We start from the raw sequence: 5,194 nt of genomic DNA on the forward strand, positions 1-5,194 counted from the left end.
GAGGGAGAAGTGGGCAGGGCGAGTGCTGTATAGACAGACTGGTGTGTGGGAGGGAGGGAGTGAGAGTGTGTGTGCGCAGGGGGAGGGGCTTTGTGTGTGTGTGTGTGTGTGTGCGTGTCTTTGTGGGGGTGGGGGGGTTCACACCATGCCTGGGATCCCTCTGTTAAAGCCATTCCACAACAAAGACGGGGCCGAGCGAAGTGTGCCATTTCACACTTTTCACCAGCCAAATGGGCCTCGTCTCAATGTTTGAAGGCTATCACGAGAAGATACAGGTCACTCTGAATTGATGGTGGTTGATGGCAGTGTCAGACTGGGGCATGTCTGAACATGAAATTGCCTGTGGCCCAAAGGAGTATTTATTATTGCCCCACATACTTTGAGCACAACAACTTCATTCTGAAACTTAAGTAATGGTACAGGATGTGATAATGGAACAGACAATCTCTTGTGGGGCTCTCCAGAGGGTGGTGCGGTCTGCCCAACGCATCACTGGGGGCAAACTACCAGCCCTCCAGGACACCTACAGCACCCGATGTCACAGAAAGGCCAAAAAGATCATCAAGGACAACAACCACCCGAGCCACTGCCTGTTCACCCCGCTATCGCAAAGCCATCAGACTGTTCAATAGCCTTTGCTAGCACATTAGAGGCTACTGCCTATATACTGTACATAGATTAGAAATCACTGGCCACTTTAAGAAATGGAACACTAGTCACTTTAATAATGTTTACATTTACATTTACGTCATTTAGCAGACGCTCTTATCCAGAGCGACTTACAAATTGGTGCATTCACCCTATAGCCAGTGGGATAACCACTTTACAATATGTTTTTTATTTATTTATTAATTATTTTTTTTTTTTGGGGGGGGCGACGGGGTAGAAGGATTACTTTATCCTATCCCAGGTATTCCTTAAAGAGGTGGGGTTTCAAATGTCTCCGGAAGGTGGTGAGTGACTCCGCTGTCCTGGCGTCGTGAGGGAGCTTGTTCCACCATTGGGGTGCCAGAGCAGCGAACAGTTTTGACTGGGCTGAGCGGGAACTATGCTTCCGCAGAGGAAGGGGAGCCAGCAGGCCAGAGGTGGATGAACGCAATGCCCTCGTTTGGGTGTAGGGACTGATCAGAGCCTGAAGGTACAGAGGTGCCGATCCCCTCACAGCTCCATAGGCAAGCACCATGGTCTTGTAACAGATGCGAGCTTCAACTGGAAGCCAGTGGAGTGTGCGGAGGAGCGGGGTGACGTGAGAGAACTTGGGAAGGTTGAACACCAGACGGGCTGCGGCATTCTGGATGAGTTGTAGGGGTTTAATGGCACAGGCAGGGAGCCCAGTTTACATATCTTGCATTACTCATCTCAAATGTATATACTGTATTTTATACTATTCTACTGTATCTTAGTCTATGCTGCTCTGACATTGCTCGTCCATATATTTATTTATATATTCTTAATTCAATTGCTTTACTTAGATTTGTGTGTATTGGGTATATGTTTTGAAATTGTTAGATATTACTTGTTAGATATTACTGCACTGTCAGAGCTAGAAACACAAGCATTTCGCTACACCCGCAGTAACATCTGCTAAACACGTGTATGTGACCAATAACATTTGATTTGATTATGTTGTTTTATATAATAAATGGCAAAAAGACCATCAAAAAATAAATCATAAGGAAAAATAATTTGAAGTGTCCTCTTTCTTGGAGATATAAGAAAGCTCAGGATATATTTTAGTTTTTTGGACAAATTTTCAACCCCATATTTATGTTGGCACAAAACTACCTCCATACTTCTTGTCACAGCCTGATCGGTTTCACCTGTCTTGTGCTTGTCTCCACCCTTCACCAGGTGTCTCCCATTTGTCCCTATTATCCCTTGTATATTTATACCAATGTTTTCTGTTGCCAGTAAGTCTTGTCAAGCTTACCCGCATTTCCCGTACTCCTGTTTTGCTCTAGTCCCTGTTTTCCGGTTTTGACCATTCTGCCTGCCCTGAGCCTGCCTGCCGTTCTGTACCTTGTGACACTGTTCTGGATTACCGACCTCTGCCTGCCCAGACCCTGAGCCTGCCTGCCATTTCTGTGCCTTTCGGACTCTGCTCTGGATTACTGACCTCTGCCTGCCATTGACCTGTCGTTTGCCTGCCCCCTGTTTTTGTAAATAAACGTTTTGCTATTTCGAACTGTCTGCATCTGGGTCTTATCCTGAGCCTTGATAGTACGAACTGGCCATGACGGACCCAGCAGACTCGGACCAGCTCCATAATGCCGTCTCCTCCCAAGGAGCCACCATTGGGAGGCACGAGGAGTTGCTGCGTGGTCTTATAGAGGGTTTTCAGACCTTGGCCAAACGCCATGACCGCGCGTTGAATACATTGCTGGAGCAATTCCACGAGGGGTCTGTTAGGCAGCCTACCACGATGGTAACCTCCCAGCCCCTCAGTAACCCAGCTGTCAACAGCGTGTCTCTCCTGGCCACCCCGGCTTCCCGAGAACCCCGCTTACCTCCACCGGAACGCTTCGCTGGAAAGTCGGGAACCTGTCGGGCGTTTCTCGCTCAGTGTTCCCTCATCTTTGAGCTGCAGCCCTCCTCCTTCCCCTCGGACCGCTCGAAGATAGCGTACCTCATCACGCTAATGTCCGGGAGGGCTCTCGCCTGGGCTACAGCAGTGTGGGAACAACAGTCTGCCGTATGCTTCAGTCTGGAGGAGGTCATGGACGAGGTGAAGAAGGTTTTCGATTCTCCATTGTCTGAGAGAGAGGATGCCCGGAAGTTACTACAGCGGCTTTTATCGCCGCTTTATCCGGGGTTATAGCACCCTGGCTTCTCCCCTGTCTGCACTCACCTCTCCCAAGGTTCCGTTCACGTGGTCCCCAGCTGCGGACCGGGCGCTCTGGGACCTCAAACACCTCTTCACCACATCTCCCATATTAGTTCATCCTGACCCGTCCCGTCAGTTCGTGGCGGAGACCGACACTTCGGATGTCGGAGTAGGGGCTGTCCTGTCCCAATGTTCTGCCCTAGACCTCAAGCTGCATCCCTGCGCCTTCTTCTCCCATCGTCTTAACGCCACGGAGAGGAATTACGATGTGGGGAATCGTGAGCTTCTCACGGTGAAGATGCCACCAAACGTCTCAATTCCAAGCAAGCTAGGTGGGCCCTGCTATTCACCCAGTTTAACTTCTCCCTCTTCTACCACCCGGGTTCCAAGAATATCAACCCGGATGCGCTCTCACGCCGCTATAGCCCCGCGGCTACCCCATCGGATCCCGAGACCATCCTCCCCACCTCGTGTCTGGCGGCGGCTCTCAGCTGGAGAATTAAGAAGCAGGTACGTGAGGTGCAGCATTCCCAGCTGAACCCCGGGGGGGGACCCAGACAACCGGCTGTTTGTTCCTGATGCTGTCCGCCCCTCGGTCCTGGAGTGGGCCCACTCCTCCAGGCTTACCTGCCACCCAGGTTCCCACCGGACCCTGGCCTTTGTGCGACAACGCTTTTGGTGGCCTACCTTCGTCCCTGACGTCTCCGCGTTCGTCGATACCTGCACGATCTGTGCACAGAATAAGACTCCTCGGCAACCTGTGGCTGGTCTCCTTCAACCCCTTCCTGTCCCTCACTGTCCCTGGTCACACACATCCCTGGACCTCGTCACTGGTCCCCCCCATCTGATGGCTATACCGTCATCCTTACTGTGGTGGACTGGTTTTCCAAAGCTGCCCATTTCATTCCTCTCCCCAAACTACCCTCTGCCAAAGAGACAGCCCAGCTCATGGTGCAGCACGTCTTCCGGATCCATGCACTCCCGGTGGACATGGTGTCCGACCGGGTCCTCAGTTCTCGACACAGTTCTGGAAGGCGTTCTGCATGCTCATTGGGTCGTCGGCCAGCCTGTCCTCCGGGTTCCACCCCCAGTCTAACGGCCAGTCGGAGGGAGCCAATCAGGACCTGGAGACGACACTTCACTGCCTTGTCTCCGCCAACCCCACCACCTGGAGCCAACCACTCGTGTGGGTTGAGTACGCCCGCAACACCCTTCTCTGCTCTGCCACTGGTCTCTCGCCTTTTGAGTGTTCCCTGGGATATCAACCCCCGCTCTTCCCGGAGCAAGAGGAAGAGGTCGGCATACCCTCGGTCCAGATGTTCGTCCGCCGCTGTCGCCGTACCTGGAAAATAGAGCCCGGTCGGCTCTTCTCAACACCACCTCCAGGTATCGAGGACAGGCGAACAGCCACTGGACCGCGGCTCCCCGGTATCTTCTCGGAGCAAGAGGAAGAGGTCGGCATACCCTCGGCCCAGATGTTCGTCCGCCGCTGTCGCCGTACCTGGAAGAGAGCCCGGTCGGCTCTTCTCAACACCACCTCCAGGTATCGAGGACAGGCGGACAGCCACTGGACCGCGGTTCCCCGGTATCTTCTCGGGCAGAGGGTATGGCTGTCCACTCAGGATCTGCCCCTCCGGGTGGAGTCCCACAAACTCCCCCCCCCCGTTTTATTGGCCCTTTTCCCATCTCCAAGATCCTTAGCCCCTCTGCTGTTCGTCTTCTTTTGCCCTGTACCCTCCTTATACATACCACTTTTCATATGTCTAGGATTAAACATATGTCTCAGAGCCCTTTGTCTCCTGTTTCCAGGCCCACCCCTCTCCCCCATCTCATCGACGGCCTACCGGCATACCAACTGAGCCACATGGGACCAATAAAAGGAAAGAAACGTGTTGAAAAACTATCACTTTAAACCCAAAATGAACTTAAATTAGTATATTACGTTACATTTTACGAAATGAAAATATCATACATGTACAGCAGACCATGAGAATATTATGTAATTGCTGTATTTTACCTATATGCGTCTCTAATGTGTGTACACTGTTTAAGCCTTGTATGATATTTGTATATGAAATATAGTCCCATATTTAAATGACACCATCCAGTGCTGGAGCAGTTATCTGTCAGTGTGGGACAGGGGGAATCTACAGTTTCAGCAGGATGCCTTTTGGTATACACAAGCTCCTGTTTACCTAAAAGAAGACAGTAGACAAATAATATCCTGTTTGATTATGACAGAGGATTATATATCGTTTTATATATAGTAACACTGCTACTGTTTTTATCAAAAGAACAAGTCATGTGAATTTCGTTGTTATTCACACTAATGTGGAACAGAGGAAAAGTGAAACAAAAGCAAAACAAAAT

The sequence above is a fragment of the Coregonus lavaretus genome (genome assembly GCF_964263955.1).
Source record: "Coregonus lavaretus genome assembly, chromosome: 22".
Taxonomy (NCBI): Eukaryota; Metazoa; Chordata; class Actinopteri; order Salmoniformes; family Salmonidae; genus Coregonus; species Coregonus lavaretus.